Source organism: Crocodylus siamensis, chromosome 11 (assembly GCF_052110815.1).
Source record: "Crocodylus siamensis isolate JL-2025a chromosome 11, ASM5211081v1, whole genome shotgun sequence".
NCBI classification, from domain to species: Eukaryota; Metazoa; Chordata; order Crocodylia; family Crocodylidae; genus Crocodylus; species Crocodylus siamensis.
Genome location: NC_143405.1, coordinates 32969839 through 32994672, shown reverse-complemented (window position 1 = coordinate 32994672; position 24834 = coordinate 32969839). Strand labels below are relative to the sequence as shown.

The following is a 24834-nucleotide window of genomic DNA, read 5'->3' as shown; positions in this document are numbered from 1 at the left end:
GTCACACCAGACGGCAAAGCTAACATGTTTAATGATTTCTTTGCCTCTGTCTTCCTAAGTAGGGACCAGAACAGCCAGCTCCCTGCTGGGCCCCCCTCGGGCCCCGGGGGAGGTAAACCTGGGCCACGGGTTAGCGAGGATTTAGTTAGGGAGCTTCTGGAGGGACTGGACGTATTCAAGTCAGCTGGCCCGGATGATCTCCACCCTAGAGTTCTAAAGGAACTGGCTGAGGTCATTGCAAGTCCCCGGCACAACTTTATGAGCGCTCGTGGTGCTCTGGTGAGGTACAGGAGGACTGGAAGAGGGCCAACGTGGTCCCCATTTTCAAAAAAGGCAGGAAGGAGGACCCGGGAAACTATAGGTTGGTTAGTCTTACCTCAATCCTAGGCAAGCTGTTCGAGAAAATTATGTTGGCACACATCCAGGAGGGGCCAGCAGGGGACTGCATGCTTAGGGGCAACCAACATGGGTTCATCAGTGGCAGGTCCTGTCAGACCAACCTGGTGGCCTTTTACGATCAGATCACCAGATCATTAGATGCAGGGGTAGCAGTGGATATAATCTTCCTGGACTTCCAGAAGGCTTTTGACACTGTCTCTTACCCCGTTCTCATTAAGAAACTGGGGGGCTGTGGTGTACACACCCACTCAGTCAAATGGGTCGCCAACTGGCTGGAGGGCCACACCCAGAGGGTGGTAGTGGATGGGTCCTTCTCAACCTGGAAGGACGTGGGCAGTGGGGTTCCGCAGGGCTCGGTCCTCGGGCCTGCACTGTTCAACATCTTCATCAGAGATTTGGACGTGGGGGTAAAAAGCACCCTGTTCAAATTTGCTGATGACACTAAGATATGGGGGGACATGGGCACACTGGAAGGATGCCACAGCCTACAATCAGACCTAGACAGGTTACAAGGGTCGGCGGACAAGAATAGGATGGGTTTCAACACAGACAAGTGCAAGGTGATGCACCTCAGGAGGAACAACCGGCACCATACCTACAGGATGGGGAACTCCCCGACTTGTCAGCACGGATGCGGAAAGAGATCTGGGGGTCATTATTGACTCCGAGATGAACATGGGCCGGCAGTGTGGGGAGGCAGTTAGAAAGGCCAACCGCACCTTGTCATGCATCCACAGATGCATCTCAAGCAGGTCCAGAGAGTTGATCCTCCCCCTCTATGCGGCACTGGTCAGGCCACAGCTGGAGTATTTCATCCAGTTCTGGGCGAAACACTTCAAGAGGGATATCGACAGCATGGAGAGGGTCCAGAGGAGGGCCACTCATATGATCAGGGGACAATAGGGCAGGCCCTATGAGGAGAGGCTACGGGACCTGAACCTGTTCAGCCTCCACAAGAGAAGGCTGAGGGGGGATCTTGTGGCCTGTTATAAACTAGTCAGGGGGGACCAGCAGACATTGGGGGAGTCACTGTTCCCCTGAGCACCGCCAGGAGTGACCAGGAATAACGGTCACAAGCTGGCAGAGGGTAGGTTTAGGTTAGATATCAGGAGGTGCTACTTCACGGTCAGGGCGGCTAGGGTCTGGAACCAGCTTCCAAGAGAAGTGGTGCAGGTTCCTACCCTAGGGGTGTTTAAAAGGAGGTTAGATGAACATCTTGCTGGGGTTGTTTGACCCCAGTACTCTTTTCTGCCATGGCAGGGGGTCGGAGTAGATGATCTGCTCAGGTCCCTTCCGACCCTAGAAACTATGAAACTATGAAACCCCCCAAAGAGGTGCACAAGGTGCAAGAATTGTTGAGACAAATAAATTACCTCCGCACCTTCCTAAATCCCAATCTTTTAGCCAACATGAACATTCTGCAGCAGTTAGTCAGAAAAAAAAGACGGTTCTCTTGAAACCCCTGTAAAAATGCGAGACTGTCTAAGGTATGAGATGCACTGTCAAAGCCTCAACCCCAGCCACGCTACAACTCCAATGAGTCCATCATGGTAGCAGTAAATTGGACCAGCAACCATCTGATGGTCTAAGTACAACAAAATGAAAATGGCATTTACTTCAAAAGGAAGGGCCTATAGCAACCAGAGTTTTGATATAAAAACTTTAGAAAGGTCCTAGTCACACTAAAATAACTGAAACCTAGTCATCCCATGCTGGAGCCACCTTAAAGGGACCTGCTGTTACGGCGCTATATAAACTAACAAGCTTGCCACGGCCAATTTTTAGCGGTACCAAAAGTACATAATCCACCCTACTTTGGCAAGCTCAGTATAAATAGCAAATGTAAATACTAGTCAACATACTCACTGTGACACCCCCAACCCCTGTTCCACCCTTTATCCTGCTGCTTGACGACTCTTAAATCGTTACCGATGGCAGCATCAAAAATGAATCAAAGGCAAGCATGTACTGCATTCAATGTGAATTGATGCACTCAACTTCATTAGATCCCGACACAAACACTCAATGCGCTGAGTTCGCCACCTTTGCACTCAGCATAAAACACGCTGCCGAAAAGCATGCAAGGTTAGAAAACCCCATCATTGGAGTAGACTCCCAGTATATCTTTAAGGTAGCCACAAAAACTGGGGAGCCACAAGCAAACCCAGATAAATGACAAAAAATTTTCACCTTGGTCAGGGCCAAATTCCACTGGGCCTTCATTGTTTATACCCCCTCCCACTGTAACAACACTTATTGGGCCCACAAGCTATTAAACCAACATTTGCAGTCCTCTCACTTAAGTAACCCGAACGCCGCGCGGACAGTTCTGGTAGCCCAACCAGTACGCAAGCCTCAAGTGCAGCCCATTGCTGATTGGTTGCACCGAGAATGGGGTCATTTCTCGGCAGACAAGAACTGGTCCCGCCTTAGAAAGTACTGTTGCAACTCCCCGGACATCCCCGCCCTCACTTAGCACCAAGCCACCCACCAGTGCCTGGCGTGTCAAATGCATAAATGCACCAATGCCGTAGTGGACACCAAGTCAGCATTTTCACCTGAATACTTCAAGCCTGGTGCGACTTAGTGAGCTGATTTAATCAACCCCTTACCAGGGCAAAACAATTCCCAAAAGACCTCATCATCGTAGACTTGAGTACCCACCAGATTTGGTGCAAACCCCTGCACCATTCAGACGCACCAACGGTAATAACTGCCTTTACCAACGCATTTGCGCATTGGAAAACCCCTCAAGAAATCCAAACCAATGGGGGGCCACCCTTCACCTCCGTAGCATTAGAAAAGTTTTTCACCTTGCATACCGTGTTGCACCACACCCACTTGCAATACTACCCCAAAAGTAATGGCATGGTAGAGCGAGTCCTCAAAACCGCCCTCCGGACAGCCAATCACAACCCCAATTATAAAAGATAGCACCTCCATCTCTCTAACACGCTCATTAATGTCAATGATGCTTGCAATCGCTGGCCCAACACTGAGCCTAGCAAACCACTGGCCTGGACCCCACACTACGAAGCAAGTGCTCCCATGTGGTTCACTATCCAGGGACCCATCTAGCAAAGTTGCGTCACCAACCACAGCCATTGTCCTGGGTTCAGCAAAATACCCGCACACTTATTGAGTCAAGCTTGAGCCCAATAACCCTACTGCCACTCCAGTTCATCACAATTGGATGAGCAAATGCGCATAACCACTTGAGCCAGCGCTGCTGAGCCATCGACTCTGCTATTTTTTTTTTTTTTTTTTACAGGTGCTGACAAACGCCCACGAGCACCCCGGAATACCCAGTCGCCTCAACAACACAAGTAACACCGTCGAGCTCTGAGCAGCCGCCCTTGCAATAACAACCAACGTCACCGATTGTGTGGTCTGTACCCACAATGTTCCGTCAGCCGCAGAATCCCCCTTCCTGGTAAAGTCCCTTCTCTTGAGCCCCTATGCAGTCAATACAACCACGAACCAAACTGTGCTTGCAGATTGGAGCCACGCTGAGTAGAAAACCAAAAGCCAACCTCTCCCACACTCTGTAACCCTCACTTCGCTGAAAGTTCATCCCACACACAATCTCGACAGATCCTTTTGTTAGAAATTTCCCCTCGCCTCTAAAGATATAACACCTGCTCTGTTCTCCACCTACAAACCCCAGTTTGTGGGTAACCAATCCAAATGCAAATATATACTGAGTCCATTCGGACTATTCAATGGCGCCAATCACAACATTACAGCAGCAGCAACGCTGTTTGGTAACACCTTTAATCTTACCCCCACAGCAACCCCTGATGTTAACAAAAATTATACCTGAGCATACCCCTTTTTAATTGCTACCAACCATTTTGTTAACATTATAACTACCACTGCTATCATAGACAGTGACAGTGATAGTAAATACCCAACTGCCCTTACATATCTCCTCGAAAGATCCAGAACTATTAATCCAATTGCCGTCACCCACTATCAACCAAACACACCTTCACAACTTGCCCCTAACCACTTCTAAATATGTGGTAAACAAACCCATGCCGTATTACCACTCCATCCTGTTGGCAAATGTACCATCAGATATGTTTACATAATAGAAAGTGGTATTTATGCACATCCTAAGTCACAGCCCAAGTTTACCCTGCCTGTAGTTAAAAAGTCCCCCACCTGGTGAAATACCATATAAACCTGAGCTGGAGATCTGTTTCGCAGTTCACTGTCCCTAAATCCCGTAAGTCAAGCTCTCATGCAAGAGCAACTTAAATTGCTAGGATTGTCGATTGAGAGTTTAAGTAACCAAACTGCTAAAGCCTTAAGAATTGTTAATGGTAAAGTAGATGAAATCAAACAGTATATAATACAAAAATCGCTTCGCTTTAGATTATTTGTTAAGCAAAGAAAATAAAGTATGTGATTAGCTGAGAAACCACTATCTGCAGTTTAGAAGTAGATGTTGTTTCAAAATTAAATCAATCCAACAAAATGTCACAGACATTATAGCAGGCGTTGAAGAGGTCGCTAAAGATGCAAAAGAAGTAAACAGCCTTTGAGAATACTATTTTCAACCGATTACCCTCACTCTTTTCTCTTAACAATTGGCACCAGTATTTCTAGTCAGTATTTTTGTTCCTCCTCACCGTAAAATTTTTTATTTGTTTCAGATGTACCATATTCCTCACTCTAGCTAATCGCATCTCCGCCCTCTCAGTTAGTATCCCTGAGCAAATGCAACCACTGTTGCAAGATGCTGATGAATAACACCTCGTTTGAACCCCACAGCCATAGCCACGTGGCGGTTGTCACGAGCATCTCCCCAAATGAATGGCCAAGCCGCAGCGAAATAGCAGAATGCTAAGCCATAACACAAGCCTCTAGATGGGTGACCCCTGTCACGCTCATGAGGCAAGGAAGTCAACCGTATCAAATGCCATCGAAGCAGGAAGGAAATTGCAACATAACTGGCTAAGCAGAAAACAATGAGAAAACTGCGTGAGAAAGAAGCTACTGACAAGTAAACAGAATGCTAGCAAGAAGGTAACACAATTAGCCAGTAAAAATAAGTGAAAAAGAGTAAGAGTATAAAAGAGTAAAGCCATGAAGCCCTGACAGGAGAAGTTCAAACCGTAACTTCAAGCATCAAAGAGCCTGCAGACTGATCACCCACAGGGTCGCCCCCCCCACCATCCCGAGCACTGCCTCAGGTCGTTCTCGAAGCCTCTGCGAAGAGACTAACGTTCCCAGCCATGAAGCCACTCCTTTTGTTTGCTGTAGCGGTAAGCATGCACATAAGACTGTAGCTATTTATGTTTGTATTTGTCTGTCTTTCCTGTAAAAGACATGAGCCGTTGACCAAGTCCAAGTCTGAGGTCTTAGCTAGCCGCGCCAAAGTCGTCTATGATCTTGAAAGCAAGGAGCCTTGATCTGAACCCCGTGACTCAACGGACGTAATTTCCCATTCAGCTGTTTGTAGTTATTTTGATTGATTATGTTTTGATTGTTAAATAACCTTTTAAGAAATATGAGCCGTTAACCAGGTCTGAGACTAGGGCCCTAGCCAGCCACACCAAAACCACTCATGGTTTTGAAAGCAAAAAATCTTGAACCCAAACCTCGTAACCCAATGGACATCGCTCCTCAGCTTTGATTGTTTGATTATTGTATGTTGTCATAGATCAGTATTATATAGGAAAATCATTTGCTTGAGTTGTCAATATTTTATAAGTTAAAGCCAAATCAATATCGCATATTAATCATAAACTGCATCCTTATTAGTGTCCAACACACCGACCTAGCCATAACTGAACATTTTCAACCTAGTGTGACACCCCAGAGCCAGCGGAGCCTGTGGAGCAGTTCCCAGCCCCTATCCCCACCTCGCCATGCCTTTGGGAGTGAGGAGGCACATGTCGTTGGGGCTGGGAAGCAAAGCAGTTCCCCAGAGCTGGCGGAGCCCATGCCAGCCACCAGCCCTCATCCCTGCCCTTGCCTTTCCTCACCTTGGGGAGAAGCTGCTGCCTGCCCCATGTCAGGACTGAGGGGCTTACGTTAGTCCCACCCAGTCCCGGTGCCTCCCAGTTCTATCAATCGACCGTGTCCGGCCCATGGCTTTCTGATTAAATCATTTATAGTTGATTAAAATATGTTTATGGTCATTTCTATAAAAATATGGGCATCAGGCCCTTGGTCAGGAACATAACCCCCTATTCTAACATTGTTCCTATGGGAAAATCAGATTCAATTTATATAATTTCAACTTACAGTGCCTTTTCTAGGAACATAACCCGCTGTAAGTGCGAGGACTCCTTGTAGTATTTCCAAGCTTTTAAAGTTGCTCTTTAGTTCAAATCGTAGGGCCTTTTTTTTTTTTGTGAGGGCTCGTATTTAAAGCAACTGTAGGCTTTACATTTGGGATATAGGAAGCCACAGTTTATTACATTGTTCTTTGAATGATGAAATTGTATCTGTAAATTGGATCATTAAAAATGTGTCACTTTAACTAAGAATGAGAGTCTTTAAACAGTGTTTTTATCTTCTAAACCATCAAGTGAAAAAAACAAAAACAAAAAAACCCGACCTTTTTTCAATGACCAGACATGAAAAATAGTATAAACAGTGAAATGTGTAATACTGTCAACATTCTTGACAGAAACATACTTCTGTGAAAAATGAAGATTTGCTAAGACAAAATAGCTTTGGAAATTAATCTGAGTTTTGTCAAAATGTTCAGATAAGATTCAAAACATTTTTCAATGACTGTTTCAAAATGCTGAGTTTTGATTTTGTATTTGAAATTACTTCAGTTTGAAATTTACTTCTATCTTAAATAAAATGTAAATAAAACACTTTGTAAACCCTAACATAAAAAATAGAATTTTTCAATTTTTCAAAAATTGACAGCCTTTGTTTAAATCTGAAACTTCAGAAAATGAAGAAAAATAGCTATTGGCACATTTATATTGGGTGCACCTACATGTGAAATTAAGGCAGAGCAAGAAACTCCATTACAGTTTGCACCACAGTGAACTGCTCCTGGGAGCAGAGTCTCCACATGCACCTGGGCCCACAGCACTTTGAGCCAGAGTGGAGCAGCACCATGCTGGCAGGGGATAAAGGGTGTCATTTCCTGGGCTCTGGAGGGCAGCATCAGGCAGTGGAAGGGCTGGCTGAGGCCACAAGTGTGCTATAGAGTATAGGGCTAGCTGGCTGGCAACCCCTGCACTGTAGCACCCTCGTGTTCCAGCCAGCCCGTCACTGTCTATTTATGTATTCCAGCATAGTTAAGTACTCTGCCATAAAACAGTACTGTCCCCTGAGACCAGTGCACATGTAGATGGTGACATTTTTTACTGAAGATCTAATTCATTTACTCTGAAGTAAAACACATATGTAGATTCTCCCACTGGGCATATCTACACATTTATTAATGCATCAGTAATTACAGGTCTTGTCTGCCACGCTAATGCGTAGTATAATTAGTCTACTGCACTTCAAGCATCTTGTGTAGACAGACCCAATAAGTATTAAACTATTAAATGGAACTATTAAAACACAAGTATTTTTAATCAGCTAATCAAATGTTGGACATCATTAAGAAGGGAATTGAAAACAAAATGTAATATAACATCATGCTACTCTACAAATCCAAGGTTTGTCCACATCTTAAATATTGTGTGTGGTTCTGGCCTCCCCATCTCAGAAAGGATGTAGTACAATTAGAAAAGGTACAGAGAAGGGTAAACAAAATGACCATAGGTATGGAGCAACTGTCATACCAGGAAAGACAGAAACAGGCTAGGTTTCTTCTGTTTGGAAAGGAGAAGGCTAAGGGAGGAATTTGATAGAAGTCTATAATATCATGAGGAACTACAGGGCTGTGGGGGCTGGGCTTAAGGGGTTGGGAACCCATGTAGTCTTTTCTTCTGTGCTCCCTGTTTTCAGGCCACAGTCCCAGAAGGGAAGGATGCATTGGGGAAGTGAACCAGCAACTCTAAAGCTGGTGCCACTGAGAAGGCTTCAGATTCCTTTACCATGGTGCGCACTTCAGGGAGAGAGGACTCCTGGGAAGGGACAGCTCATGAGGAAAGGTAGGTCCCTGTTTCACAGCTAGGATGGCTGATCTTCTGGGCAGGGCTTTAAAATAAGATTGCTAAGGAACGAGGATACACAAATTCAAACTTGTCCAGGGACCAACATACAAGTCAACCCTGTAGACAGGGACACTGGGAGAGCCACTCTTGTGGGAGCTGAGGGAATAGTTCTCCATCACCAGGACAGAAAGATGAGTGCTTCAGTAGAAGGACTCATGTGCCTGTATACTAATGCCAGGAGCAGCAGGAACAAGTAGGAGGAGATAACCCTCCTACTCTCCAGCGGGCATTATGATCTAATAGGGATTGCAGGGGCCTGGTGGGACTCCTCACACAACTAGAGTGTAGCTATAGAGGGCTATATCCTGCATAGAAGGGACTGGGTGGGGAAAAAAGGTGGAGGCATTGCTCTCTATGTAAAAGAGCAGTACACCTCCCTGGAGGTCGACATCAGCTCCAAAAATGGAGAGCTTGAAACCCTCTGGGTCAAGTTGTGGGGGGGAAGTGCAGTGGCAGGCATGGCAAGAGAGACCTAACAGTAGGTGTATACTACAGACCACCAAACCAGGGGGAGGAACTTGATCTGGAGTTCACCTGAGTATTGACTGAAGCTGCACGTGCACATGACATGGTTGTCATGGGCAATTTTAATTATCCAGACATCTCCTGGGAGTAACACTCGGGAAAGTTGGAACAATCCTTCCTGAACCAGTGTTGAGGAGCTCTTCCAAACTCAGGAGGTGCATAGGCCAGCCAGAGGTGATGCTCTGCTAGACTTGGTCCTGGCCAAAGGAGATGACTTGGTGACCGACTTAAATATGGAGGGAAGTCTGGGCAACAGCTACCATGAAAGAAAGAATGAATTGGTTCAGCCTTGGGCTTTTTTGACTGTCTGTACCTAGTCCAGCAGACTTGATTAATTGAGTCTGCTCCAGTGCACTGTAATTACAATGCATTGAAGCAGCCTCCCAGCTTGCGTACTGGCACTCAGAGGTACTAGATTTCATGAAAATTGACTGAAGTGCATTAATGTACGTGTAGGCGAACCCACTAAGAGATGAATATTCTGCGTTGTTCTCTTCTCTTCAATATTTTTTCTATATTAAACTTGAAAAAGTTTGCCACATAATTTTTTCTTTCTTTCTTTCTTTCTTTTCTTTCTGGCAGCAAGTAAGATCTGCCGCTGCATCCAGGAGCTGGAGGAGGACATGGCAGAGCTTGAGGCCGCCCTGCTTCATGCAGGCAATGACGCAGCACTCCTTGAGAGCTTCTGGTCCCACAAGAAATGCCTGCAGGAGCAGACGGAGGGTGTGGCCCACGGTGTGTGGTTACATGACTGCTACCAGGAGCTGGCAGAGGCTGACTGGCTTCTTCTTTGGCCTGGAGAGGCAGCGGGCTGCAGCAAAGACATTGGACCATCTCAAGACCCCGGTGAGATGGCTGGTCACAGACCCAGGTGAAGTGAGGGGGCAGGCCATCACCTTCTATCAGGACATGTTTGCAGCTGACCCCATTTGTCCGGAGGCTGCTCAGCAGCTGCATAAGGACCTGCTGTGCCTCGGCACTTTGCAGGTCGAGATCCTGGAGTATGAACTCTCCCTGGCAGAGCTCAAGGCTGTTGTGGAGGTGATTGCCCCGGGCAGGGCCCTGGGCCTTGACGGACTGCCCATGGAATTTTAGAAAGCCTTCTGGCCCCTCCTTGGGTCCAGCCTTCTCCATGTCTTCCACAAGAGCCTCGCTGATGGGATCCTGCCGACCAGCTGCCACCAGGCAGTGCTCACCTTGCTGCCCAAGAAGGGGGACCTCAGCTCCCTTAAGAACTGGAGACCTGTCTCCCTTCTGTGCGCCATTTATAAGATCCCGGAGAAGGTGCTGGCAAACCATCTCCGCACCATCATGGCCTCCGTTATCAGGCCCGAGCAGAGCTACTGTGTCCCGGGCAGGACCATCCAAGACAACCTGTTTCTGCTGCATAACCTGCTCACTACTGTGGAGCTTTTTGGCCTGGATGTCAGTTTGGTCTCCCTGGACCAGGAGAAGGCCTTTGAGCCTGTCGACCACTGGCACCTGCTCGGCATCCTTGAGGCTTTTGGCTTTCGGCCTCTTTTTATCACAGCGCTCCTGGTCCTGTACCACAATGCCTCCAGCCTGCTCAAGGTGAGTGGTGTGCTGTGCTCCCTATTCCTGGTGTGTTGCAGCATACATCAGGGCTGCCCCCTCTCGGGCATTCTGTACGCCCTCGCCATCAAACTGCTGCTGCATGCTCTGCAACGTCGCCTGACTAGCTTAGCCCTGCCACTGGCACTGGGCCCGACCACTGGCCCCCTGATTCAGCTGACGGCATATGCAGACGATGTGACAGTCTCCCTGGGCAGTCAGGAGGATGTGCAGGCCCTGGTGGACTGCCAATGCACCTACGTGCTGGCCGCATCGGCCCACATCAACTGGGGCAAGAATGACACACTTCTGCTCAGGAAGTGGGCTGGCAAACCACCTCCAGACCTGCTGGGGGGCCTCTCCTGGCACCAGGAAGGCCTCAAAGTCCTGGGAGTGTTCCTGGGGCTGCTGACCTTTGCAGCCAGCAACTGGGAGGACCTGGTGGAGGGGGTGGAAGCCCAACTGCAGCTCTAGCGCTTGCTCGCCCTCTCCTACCATGGTCGGGTCCTCATCACCAACAACCTGGTGGCGGCGACCCTGTGGCACTGCTGCACTGTGCTGGACCCTCCACCGGAGCTACTCGAGAGACTGAAGTGGCTCCTAGTAGACTTCCTCTGGGATGGATGCCACTGGATCCTGTGAGCTGCCCTTTACCTGCCCACCACCAAGGAGGGCCAGGGCCTGATCGACCTGGCCAGCAGGGTGGCTGCCTACTGTCTGCAAGTGCTCCAGCGGCTTCTGTATGCCGAGGGCCACCTCCCATGGTGGGAGCTGGCATGTCAGTTCCTGCACCAAGTGGGGGGCCTTGGCTTTGACCGGGAGCTGTTTGTGCTGGACCTCAGCTTCCTGAACAGGGCAGTCCTTCCCTTGCAGTACTGCAGCATGGTGCAGGCCTGGCGGGCTGCCTTCCATCTCTGTCCCCAAGCCAGGTGCCTGCATTTCCTGCAAATGCCCTGGTCCACAACCCATCCCTGAAGCATGTCGTGCTGAGTCTGGCCTCCACCAGCCTCATGTCTGCTCTCATCCAGCTGCATACCACCCACCTGGGGCACCTCCTGGACCCTGCTCAGTCAGGTTGGCTGTCAGCTGAAGCACTGGCTGCCCAGCTGGCACTACGCTCTGTCCGCACCGTGGGCCAGCTTCTGCGGGCTGTTAGGGCCACTCTCCTGATGGAAGCAGCGACTGCCCTAGAAGGCTACCTCCAGGCTCACCAGGCCCTCCCCACTGCGGATGCCGCGGGTGACACTTTCCCACCACTACCAGTCATCCCAGTGGTGGCCAGTGAGCTAACTGACTGGCCCAACACGCTGTTTAGGCTCCCTGTGCCCCCCAGCAGCAATATGGGCTGTCCCTTTGGCACACTGCCCCAGAAGGGACTCTATGCTGGGTGGTGTGCACCTGGCATGCCCAGGTTCTGGCCGGCTGACCCGACACAGTGTGGCAGCCATGCCTGGCATGGCCAGGGAGCCCAGCATGGCACACACTGTACAAGGCACCCACCACCAAGAAGACCAGCTACCTCCAGTGGAGATTGGTGCATAGCATTCTGGCCACTGGCACCTTTGTGCACCACCTGAATCCAGTGGCCTCGGTGGCCTACGCCTTCTGCCCTGGGGTGCTGGAAGAGGACATTTTCCACGCCTTCCTTGACTGCCCCAGCTGCAGCCGCCATTTGTCGCTCTCAGTGTGCTGCTTCGGGCACTGGGCTGGGACCTTTCAGAGGACACCTACATCTACTCTTTCCTGTACTGGGAATGCTATGCCTGCCTTATTTTCTCAAAATCAGGTATGGTTTAAAAGACATATTCATGAGTGAAAGGAAGTTTGATTTTTTCCATTGAGATTCAAGTTTCTCATATATGATATCCCAAAGAGAAACTGCAGCAAGTACTTCTCCAGTAACTGGATATTTTGTAGCAGACTTACCTTCAAATCCTCATGGAGAATCTTTCCCATTAGTATTTCCTCTTTGTAGGCAGAGGTGGGGTTGCAAAATGATTCATCATTCTTCATTATATTTCCTCAAAAATGGAACAAAATATCTGTTTTATTTGGTCTTTTAAGACAAATCTCTCGTTCTGCCTCAAGATGGCAATGGTATTATGATATCAGCTTGCTTTCAGTGATGGTTTGCAGTAAAGCTAAATTTCATCAGGTTTCTTTTTTTCCCCTCCCCATAGCTAGAGAAAGGATTTTTTGACAAATAGTCAAGAATGGTATTATTGGTCTAGGCACAATAGCTCAGAATGCCTTGTCATTTAAAAATCTAGAAAAACTGCTAAATGAAATGTAGATAAATTCCCTAGTAGTCTCTAGATTATTCAGCCCAATTTATTATTTCAATAGCATAGTAGCTCTGTACATCCAAAGAATGTCCTCTATTCTGACACACATCTGTTATCAGCATAACTGTAGAAGTTATTAACAACCTTGCTTAATTGCTTTTTCCTTTTCTTGAATATTGCTTGAACAATAATTTTTATCTGTGTAGAAGTTCAAAAGAGTAATAAGAAGCCATTTTTCAGAGGCAAGGACAGAATATAATATTTCTGAATAGGATATCATCAGTGACCTGGACCTCTTAAACACTTTGATGTATTTTCTAATGAATTACTGGAGTTTTAAAGCAAAAAATCATGTTTAGTTTTTACATATATTTATTTCAAATGTGCTGTTACTGAAAATGTGCTTTGTTTGATATGTACAGCACATTCTTATTTATTAACATTAAATGAGCTGTAAAACTTGTGTTTCGAGTCGCATAGACTAATGCAAAGAAAAAGAAACGATGTGGTTCTTATTCTGGAGAGAAGGGGTAGGGAGATGGGACGAGTACAAATTCATCAGTTTTCATTCTACAAGATATATCTAGCTGCAGGTTTTCAAAGTTTGTGCACACTTGTGTTCTCTTACTTTAGTGATATGTTAATTAGTGCAATCCTGTGTTATGTATATATTTATATATACACACAGTGAATACTTTTGAATTTATTAATGCTTTTTTACATATATAGAAGATTTTCCAGTACTTATTCTGATTTTTGTAGGTTTCTGGACTAAGTCACTATCCCCATTTCTTTCTATCTTATCCTGACTCTCCAGCCACTGGCTTTTCTATCAGTCTGGTCTTCAAAAATCAGCAATTGCAGCCACTGCCCAAAGTCAGCATAACAAGCAGGATTCCATCCCCATTAGCAAAAAATAATTTGCTTGTCATTTACCACTTTGGTGGGTTTTATCTCTCTGCTTTGCCTTCCCATGTCCTTGCTGTTTGTTTTCCTGGTCTTTATACATTATGTCCATTTGAAACTGAGCTTTTAAAATTCATCTGCAAAAGGCCTATAAGGAAAGGCAACAGGGTGCAGACAGAAGCAACAGTGAAAGCAAACTGAGAGTCAACTAGGAGCCTTTGGGTGCCACATGACCTCAGCACATGATTACAAAATGAAATTGAGTTGAAGGAAATTAATTGTAAAATATTTTACCAGAAATATTACTGCAAAATCTATAACTTTCTATCACTTGGGAAACAGAAGTTGAATGCTAAAACTAAAACTAAGTGCATTATGATAGTCAAGTGACACAGATTTTTATATCTCTGTCTAAATGCTTAACCCTGCTATTAATCTATGTTTGCTTGCTTGACATTTAAACTGATTAAAATGTGACACAAACTAGAAACTGCACTCTGTCCTCACCAGTGTATTTAATTATACAACATATTCCAAAAGAAAGACTAATTAAATTGGTCCAAGATTCTAGGAATCTTGGCTTGTTTAGAGAATGCTCTTTTTCTGGATCTGCTAACACACTTATGGAAAGATACTATCCTCAGCTAATTTCTATAGTGAATATTTTCATTAAAAATAATAACAGTAATTCAAATAAATAAAACAGTAGATCAGCCCGTTATAAATGTACAAGCATAAAATAAACAAGCAGGTCTTGTTTTATTTTTCTCTTAATTTAGACAATCATCAGCTACAATACTAGCATAAAGTGTTTGTTATAATGTCTCATGACGATGTCCCCCTGCCCCACCAGCAGGGAGTCCCTGGCCCTGGTTTCCTGATCAGGGCAGGGCATTTGGAAAGAGCTGCAGGGGAGGGGCAGGTCCCAGCTTTCTGACCCAATCTACCAGTGGGGCAGCTAGCAGCGAGCCCCAGTCTGGGTGGTGATTCCTTACCTACTTGTGGGTTCGCTACTAGCTTTCCCCACTTACCTCCCCCATCAGGGTGTGGCAGGGGGCTAAGGCCTTCCCACCCCTGCAGCTCTTTCCAAGTTCCATGCCTCAATCACCTGATCAGGACATGGGGCTCGGACCTGCCCCTGACTGGAACAGTTCTCAGCCCCTACTCTGTGACTGCAGGGTGGAGGCTGAAGATCTTGTTCCCTGCTCAGCTCTGCAATCATGGAGCTGGGTGGGGAGCAGGCTCCCCAGCCTCTGCCAGCAGGGAGCTCCCAACACTGGCACCATGGTCTCAGGGCTGGTGCTGAGAGCCCCTTATCTCCCACCACTGGCCCCGCAGTCTTCAGGCTGGTGCTGGGAGATCCTTATCTCCCAATCCCCGCTCTCTGATCATGACGGAGCAACTGAGGCTGTGAAATAATAAATAAGGATCTTTTGGTCCCCACACCCCAATCGTGAGCTTGGAATTGGGGGCTTGCAGCTCCCTGCTGCTGGGGCAGGGGGAAATAGTCTCTGCCTAAACTTGGGTGGTGGAGCCTGCCCCCAGGAGCAGGGAGCTCCTTGACACAGGGAGCAATCTCTCGCCCCCTTGGTGGCCAGCTGACCAGAAGCAAATTTGCTCCTAGTCACACATATACATAACCACTACTGCACAGTAACTAATAATAAGTAACTTTGCTACTTGCATTTGCAGGTAGCAAATTTACTTGCAATTGGGGAAGTTTACTGTGCAGTAAGAGTGTGCATGTGTAGACACATGTTTACTGTGCAGTAAACTAGGCTACTGCTCAGTAAAGTGTCTTGTGTAAACATACCTAGTGGTAATCAAGCTTTTGGCCCCATAGGACAGATGAGTGGTGGAGCTAGTCCATGGGCTGGATTGAACCTCATGCACCACAAGCGACCCCCATGTGCTGGGATTGGGCTACCTGGTACTCCTGCTACTGCCCCTGCCTGGCCTGTGGGCCAGAACTGGGCCCACAATCTGGAGTGCAGGGCCAAGGGCTCCTCACAAGTCCAGAAACTTGGCAGCAGAGGAGCAGTCTCATCAGTCCTCTGCTGTCAAATTTCTGGATCTGTTGGGACCCCTGAGGGCCAAGTGACCCGAGGCTAAGGGTTGGATCTGGCCCACAGGCTGAAGGTTGAGCACTATTTTATAAAAGAAAAGGCTAAATAAATTGAAGCCAAGAGTTCCAGAGTTCTAATCCACTACTGAAACATTAGTCTCTTTGTGGTGAAGACGTAGGCCTAATTTTCAAAAGAAAATAGTGATGGTACAGTATGAATAGTGGAGCCAACACTTTTACTGATGTAATTCTATAAGAAGTATGTATTTAAAGAAATGTAAGTTCTGATTTGCAGCATTTCAACTCAAAGGTTTCTGAACTAAAGCAATGCCAGCTTTTACCCAGTTTAGTGTGGTCTATTCCCATTTTAATTTACCTTTCCCATGGACTGTTTGGTATACCAATGAAAATAAAATGGAGGGAAAATATTCCACTGGGGCCTTTTAAGGCATCCAGCCTTTCTTAGTGGTCACAGACAATGATCTGCTTATAAATGTATTTTGGGGATGGAATGGCTATAGTCCACTGGAAATCAAAAAAAGATACAGGCTACAGGATTGTCAGTCACTACTGGAAGCTATAGGCAGAGGTGGTTCAGTGAAGAGACCTTCTTCCCTCTGCTCGGTTCCCAGTACATCCACAGCATAGAAAAGTATATCACTGCTGAATCCAAGAGAATTCAAGAGATTTAGACTTTGTGTTCCACATACACTGGCCTAACCTTTGTTCCTAGAAGCAATGCCCCCACCACAGGGTAAGACTCACTAGCTGGAGGGTACCTACACTCCTGTAACCTACCTTTATATTCCACTCCATGTACTTCTCACATACTCCATCTGGCTTACTGCCCAAATCCCACTCCTTTCCTCATCCTCCATCCCCACTTATATTCCTCTCCCTCTCCATAATCCATTTCTCTTGCTGCTTCTCCCAAATACCTGTTTCCTATTTCTCTCATTCCTTTACCTTCTAATCCTCCCCGCTTTTCTGGACTGTCTCAACCCTGAGGCCTCCAGTAGTACTCCCTGCACACCCACACCTTCCCTCCACTCTTCCCCCAAACTCCTTAACTTTGCATCATAAAAACCTAGCAGTATTAACAAACAGTTCACGTTAGGAGCCTGCATATCAGGAACCTTGCCCTTAAGCACACACAGGTCTATCCTTTAGGAGCATATTACATATTACATTATTCTGTCTTTCAACTTCCCTTTAGTTAATCAGTGCTAATTGATGACTGTCTGCTCTCCTAACTCCCTAGGTGGGAAAGGAGCTATATTTTCAGCCACTGTGCATACCGCATGTGTAATTTATAATGCTTTAGAAAACAACACTTCCTCTCAGTTAGCTGTATCAATTGGCAGAGTGCATTTGCCAGAAGTAAAAAGACTTGACAGAGTCAGATAATAGCACCATGCCTACAGATTATTCTCAGATTTATGCTGAGGGTAGGGTTTGAATCTATACTGGACAGGTAAAAATTTCCCTTCAGTTACCAGATTATTGTGAAAACAGGCAGCTGCAAACCTTTTTACCTAGTTTACTGAACATGCATGCCAATCTTCTTATCATGAGTCCTTCTCACATAGCATTTTAGAAAGATCTTTAATTAGATTTTAGTATCACTTCCCAGACAGGCAGTGGGAAAAATCAGAGCAGATTAATGCAAATAAATGTGAGCAACTGACATTTGGAGGAAAATCAAATCCATCATTTGGTGAGCAGGTACAAAAAATAAATAAAATTAATACTTTTTTAAAAGTTACCTCAGGAATCCCTTGCTCATATACTACCCTATACTTCCACAAGGCAGAGCAAATTTCAGGACCATTCAAACCAGCATGCAGATTTTAGAGAATTTAGCAGATCTCTTAACCAAGCTGTCCTTTAATGACAATTCTCAGTCCTAACTACAGCAGAGTAGATACTTCACTATAAAAATGAAACACTGATTGGCATGAACATTACAAATCTGCACAAAAACTGGCATTCTCCAACCACGAGGACTCAGAAACACTGAAAAGATCAAATATAAAAATGAGATACAGAACACGGCACTTGAAAGCTAAGGGGAACTGGAAAGAAAAATGAATAGCTCCTTAGAAAGCTATAACAAACCAGGGAATACAAATTACACAAAGACAAAAGGTTCACGAACTTCAAACTAAACTATGCCTTGAAGAGAAACTTAATTTATTTAATCCACAGCAAACACACTTGGCACTGCAGTTCAGATATTGCTCTCCTAATACAGACACACAGTAATCTCCTTGGACCATTATTTAAACAGGCCTCTAACTGAAAATAAAAACAATCTTTGCTAGTACACACACATTGTATTTTGGATATCGTGGAGTATATCCAAATAAACAAGAATAAAAGACACTGGAGACACAAATATGAAGGTTAGTCCTATTCTAATCATCTGACTACCACTGAAGATGCTCTATAAATAACTTATGAGAGTTGCCGTTTGATTTAAGAATCCATTTTTTCATTGAAAAAACATCACCAACCTGTGTCCTTTTTTAAAATTTGACTCATAAAGCTGCTACAAATTTGAAGCACAGAACTCAGTGGTTACATATATTCAAAGGATTTATTACAGAGCTGCTATTACATAGCATGGAATGATTATTTGCAAACTTCAGAAAAAAGTCATAGCATGGATGACTATTCCATGCTATGACTTTTTTTCTGAAGTTTGCAAATTTATTCTTGTTCTGCGCTGAAACTAGACAAATGAAATTAAGCTGTGCTTAAATGATCATTTTTAGATCAAAAGATCAGTTTTCTATTCCTTGGCCATGTCTACACAAGGGACAGACTGTGCAGTTATTAAGCATAAGCAAGTACTAAATGCCTGTGCAGTAACTGGCATTAGTGCGTAGTACCGTCCTGCACAGGTTTTTTTTCTGATGCTACTGTGCAGTAGTATCTCATGTAGATGCAGCCCTTTTCTTTAGATGTGACCAGATTCCCCCTTGGCCTGTAGAAACCCTGCTGTCAAAAATGTTGTCAAAATCAGGAGATACTTAAAAAAAAAAACATAATTCAATGAGGAAAAACATTTTTTTCATATATGCTTTGATTGTCCATGTAACATCTCTATTTCATCTAAAAATCCTCTGTTTTTCACTTAATTCCAGCTCCTACCTTTTCTCATACTCTACAAAAGAGGAGTTGAGTTTTTCTTTACTTAAGAAATGCACATAAATGGAGTGGTTGCTATCACTGTGCGATGAAGGACAAAGTTCACCTACTGAAGCATAACACTGGGCACTTTCCAAGATACGTTCAAATACATATACAAGGGGCTGGCATAGGGATATATATGTCTTTCAGGAAGGTGCTTTGTGTTTCAAAGACTGCCCAGAAAAAAGGATAATAAGGCATACTGGCAATTGCTATGGCAACAATGCGTTCCTTTAAAATGAAAATGCTACATAAAATAGGCACCTTGGGGAAAAAAATAACAACAAAAACAACAACAAAACCTTGTAAACTGACAACAAACAAGACATTGCTGCCCTGGGCTTTAAAAGCTTGTACAGCCTCCTGCTATTTTTTTCTTGAATATACAGAAATGTGGGAGGTTCAGACTGGCATGTGAGAAAACTACACAGAAGCACAAATCTTATTAACAGGCCTCACATAACTCCATTTTGAAAATGGAGGCAGCTCCAGAGTTGGAGGAATTGCACAGTAGGGGAAAATACTGTGGTGTTTTACAGGAAAAGAATGCAAGACACACATTCATTATTAAGATTGAGGGAGGTACCACATGTTCAACTTAACACTTACTAAGTGTGGCTAAAAGGCAAGCAAATGCCCATTTAAGCAGTTAGCACAGGTGTACTAAAGTACGCTCTTTCTTTAGAGTTCCTATGCATATGTATATACCCAAAAAGGGCCACTTAAATGACCAGGATAGATAGAACGTCATCATTAATGTCTGATACCTTGAGAATACAATGGTCATTTCCCATATTAGGTATCTTAGAAAAATATTCATGAATGAGCACCTAAGGTTTTTTGTTTCCCTCTGAAATCACTGCAAGATTGGATGTGGTCCACAAAGAGTAGTAGAAGTTTTTGAAGATGAATATTTTTGAAAACTGTGTTCATTCCTACAATGCAGGAGAAATGCACACTCTTAGACTTTGAATAGAATCTTATTTCTGGTTCATATAACCTCACAGGCAAAATCAACCATCTTATTCTTGATAACAAACTACTTTTAACATGTAAGCCTTGTTACTTTTCTTTTTCATAAACCCATGACACTTCCATGACATTCTTTGATGTGTACTAAGTAGTGAAGAAACAGGTTCAAAGAGGTTATAAGAGACTCCATAACATAATGGAACCTTAGCAGTTCTCTCAGTTAATCTGTTCTACTTTTTCAAATAAACAAACAACAGGTCTATGCTACAGCAACTGCTGGGACTGCATGTCTCCAAAGGATCATCGAAAGGAGCATCAGCTATGCTGGGATGTGTCCCGGTGTGGCAGATGGGCCCAGAGGGCTGCCGCGACATCCCTCATGGACCAACATAGTCCTGCCCCTGCTCCAGGTTCTCCATACAACCCCACTTTCTATGTCACCTGCCACACCTTGATGTTCCTTTTATGTTGATTGGGAAGCTGCTTCTGAATCCTGGAGTGATCTCCTTGGTGCCTAGCAGACTCACTCAGTCTCTAGTCTCTGGGTCCTCTATCTATCAACAAGACTTTGCCTGTTTTCTGTGGGCAGCTTGCACACTCAGCTGGAAATACATACACCCTGAAGGCACAACTCAAACTTGACAGTCACAACTCATGACCCTAGTGGCTCTAATCAAGCCTTAAGGGCTCTAATCATGGCTCCATCCTTCCCTATAGCCAGGACCATGTGTCACGGGTGTCATTTGGTTGTCCTTTACTCCCCTGTACAGACTTCAGCCCTCTTGGCCTTGGCTTGCAGGTTACTCTGGCTGCAGGCCTCTAGACTGGGCCCACTTGCTTTGGCCAAGCTTCTTGGCCCCAACCTCTCTCTTTCTTGGCCCCAGCCTCCCCCTTTGGCTGCAGCCTGTCCCACTCTCTCTCTTGTCCATTCACTCTCTCAGTCTATAGTGCCCTGCTTCTGGCAGGTCCAAACATGGAGTGCCTCTCTGGTGCCCCTGCATGGCCTCCTAACAACCCATACATAGGGTGGCCATCATAGAGGACAGTCCGGCTGTCCTCTGTCCTCTATTGATACAATACTGGATTCTCTTCAAGAGAAAAATAGAGGACATAAAGGCATTGGTTTTCGTATCAAGAGGACAGAGTAGCAGAAAACCGGAATGGTCTCTATGATGGCTACACTACCCATACAGCGACCACTTGGTTCTCAGTTATTCACTATCTCTACCACAGCAAAGCAGAAGACAACACCCATCTTGGTACTCACTAAAGAAATAATAAGCCAAACTCAAAGTCATAACTACCCTGGGGAACCTTAAAACAAAAGAATGCTCCTCTACTTACCTGCTGGGGCTTCCCTTACTGCCACTCGAGGTTCCACAATAGGAAGACTGGGAGGTCTACATCCTTTCCCATCCTGGGCTAGATTAAGCCTGCTTTCATGAGAGCAAGTCTCTTATACTAATAAGTTGTTCTCCTTTCAGTCATTCTAGCCACGTATAAGCCCATTGTTCTCTCATTGGTCCATTTACCTCTGCTTGGTTTCAGGGCACTCATAACACAGATGTTGGGGACTGATCAAACCCTGCCTTATCTTCCTGTATTGTTTTTGTCTGTGTTATCCTCCCTTGAGCCACAAAGACTCTATTCTTAAATGGCTCTCACAAAGCTGCTTATTCCCTTCTCCCAGAAACAGGGTAAGTGTTCCCTGTTACTCCAGCACAGCTGATCCACTTCAGTAGGCAAAATAAATGTCATTTGTTCCACCTGTTGATGCTGTGAAACAAAGAGCAACATTTTCATAGGGCTTGAGGTTCTCAGTCCTGCATACACCACATATTTCTGCATCGGATTAGGCCTCAAGCCCTGTAAAGTGCCTGCCTGGTCTTTCCATTTACTGAGATGTGCTCCTGGAATCTCCTGGAAACCCCAATGTTCCTGGCTTACCAGCACATACCCCAGAACTTTCCAGGGGCGTATCTCTAGAACCAAGAAAGCTGGGCAGGAGCTCCCCAGGCTTGAGGGGCCTGATCCTGAACAGGAATTCATCTTTGTACTATTGCCGTGAAATTGATATATGACCAATTACAAAAATTAGATGTTTACAAGTCAGTGGGATCGGATGACTTTCATTTAAGAGTGCTGAAGGGGCTGGCCAAAGTCATTGAGGAACCCCTGGCAAAACTCTTCCACAATTTGTGGGACTCTGGAGAAGTCCCTGAGGACCGGAAGAGGGCCAATGTTGTGCCTATCCACAAGAAGGGCAGGAGGGAGGACCAGGGTAACTATGGGCCTAAACTCCATCATAGGGAAAATCCTAGAAAAGCTCATCAAGGTGTCTATCTGTGATAAGCCTGCAGAAGGTAAGATTCTGAATGACAGCCAGCATGGCTTTGTTGTGGGCAGGTCTTGCCTTACCAACCTCATCTCCTTCTATGACGAGGTAACTCGCCACCTGGACATGACAGAGCAGGTTAACATTGTATATCTAAACTTCCAAAAGGCCTTTGATGTAGTATCTCACGATGTCCTCATGAGAATTGGAGGATTGTAAGCTTAACTCTAAGACAGTCAGGTGGGTGAGAAACTGGCTGAAGGATAGAACTCAGAGAGTCATAGTGAACAGATCTGTGTCATCCTGGCAAGAAGTTTGCAGCGGTGTCCCGCAAAGGTCAGTACCCAGTCCAGTACTTTTCAACATCTTTATTAACCATTTGCATGTGGGGGTGAAGAGATTACTGGCCAAGTTCGCAGATGACACCAAGTTATAGGGAAGTGTGGTCATGCTTGAAGATAGGCTACAGTTACAAGTGGACCTAGACAGACTAGCAAGTTGGGCAGTTTGGAACCTGATGAAGTTCAATGTTGAGAAATGTAAAGTGCTCCACCTCCGGCCAAGCAACCCCAAACACCTACAGGCTTGGCAGCACCAAACTGACTAGCACCACAAATGAAAGAGACCTGGGGGTAATAATACATTACAGTATGAATATGAGCCAGCAGTGCAACGCTGTAGCCAGTAGGGCAAATAATACTCTGGCATGCATCATCCGATGCATCTCCAGTAAAGCCAAGGAAATGATTCTTCTGCCCTACTCAGCACTGGCAAGACTGCAGCTGAAGTACTGCATCCAGTTCTGGGCACCAGACTATAACAAGGATGTGGACAAGCTTGAGAGAGTCCAAAGAAGAGCCATCCGTATGATCAGTCTTAAAAGGCAGGACATATGAGGAAAAGCTGAGGGATCCAGGACTCTTCAGCCTGAGGAAAAGAAGGCTGAGAGCAAACCTGGTAGCAGCTTACCACTACACTAGGGGAGTACATCAAGGGCTCGGTGAGCAACTCTTCACCAGGACAACGAAGGGGAAAACTAGTAGTAATGGCCACAAACTCCTGGAAGATTGATTCAGGCTCAACTTTAGGAAAAACTTCTTCCCAGTCAGGGTGTCTAGACTGTAGAATAAGCTCCCTCCAGAGGTGGTGCCATCACCTACCCTGGAAATCTTCAAGAGAAGACTAGACAGTCACCTTGCTGGGGTCACCTGCTTGTTGCAGGGGGCTGGACCTGATGAACTTCCAAGGTCCCTTCCAGCCTTACAATCTATCAATCTATGAATCATGAAGCGTATGGACAAAATCAATAAGGTACTGTTATTCATTAAATCCCAGAATACTACAAGTAGAAGAAACCCACAGAAATTAGCTGAAGAAATATTTAAAACTAACATGAAAAAATACTTTTTAAAGCAGCGAGTAATGAACTTGTGGAACTCATCACAGGAGATTGCAGGGGCACATAACATATTCAGGTTAAAAAAATGAACTAGACAAATTTGTAGAAGACAAATGGATTAATAACTATTAAACATAGCAGTGATAGATATCTCCCTTGTTATCTCTAAACCAATGATGAAGGACCCGATGGAAGGTATGATGGAGAGTATAAATTTTCAAGAAAAGACTAGACAGTCACCTTGCTCGGGTCACCTGACCCCCAGTTATCTTTCCTGCTTGGTGCAAGGGGCTGGACCCGATGAACTTCCGAGGTCCCTTCTAGCCTTACAGCCTATAAATCTATGAATCATATATCGTGTAGGACCAGAACCCTCAAGCCCAGGCACAACCTGCTTATGGAAGGCAAGTGTAGGCAGCTCCAGGCTGCCTGCGTTCTTTTGCCATAAAGCAAATGGATGGCTACTGCAATACGACTGTCACAATTTATTACTATATTTTATTGTGGCCACATTGTGCTATGACAAAAGATATGAACATGTATTTGTTGTTTAAAGGTGATGACAGACAACTTCTGTTTCTACCCATATAGACATACCAGTGCTAACTTTAGGTTATTGAACTCAACTGCCATTGAAAGTGTAAGCTAGTCCAGGAGAGCTGCCTAAACATTTACTCAAAATGTGGATTTTTCAGGCTACACTGAGTTCCATACTTTCATGAGTACCTCGCTAGCAGAACCCAAGCTTGTCAATTTAAAATAGCCTACACATGCTGCACTCAAAGCAATAACTGTACTTCAGACAGACTCCAGAAGGAGTTCACGCTTCCATTTCCATTGCTTTTCCTCCATCTCTAGTTACCTGGGGTTCTGATAACAGCAAGTGTTAATGTTTTGTTATGGGACTCTGGAAATGTCAACACATTCGAAATCAGCAAAAACATTTATTTTTCCCTAGAAATATCCAAATGTCTTTAAATGTGACTTTCCTTCTCCAGCTGTGTGTTCTTACCTAGTGATGATTGTGTTATGAT

The 24834-nt window shown here is 45.2% G+C and overlaps 1 protein-coding gene across 1 annotated transcript in view; it reads right to left on the bottom strand.

The window, feature by feature from the left end:
* SLC6A11 (solute carrier family 6 member 11) overlaps positions 1-24834 on the bottom strand; it is a 307236-nt gene that overhangs the window by 130830 nt on the left and 151572 nt on the right. The window lies entirely within an intron of this gene.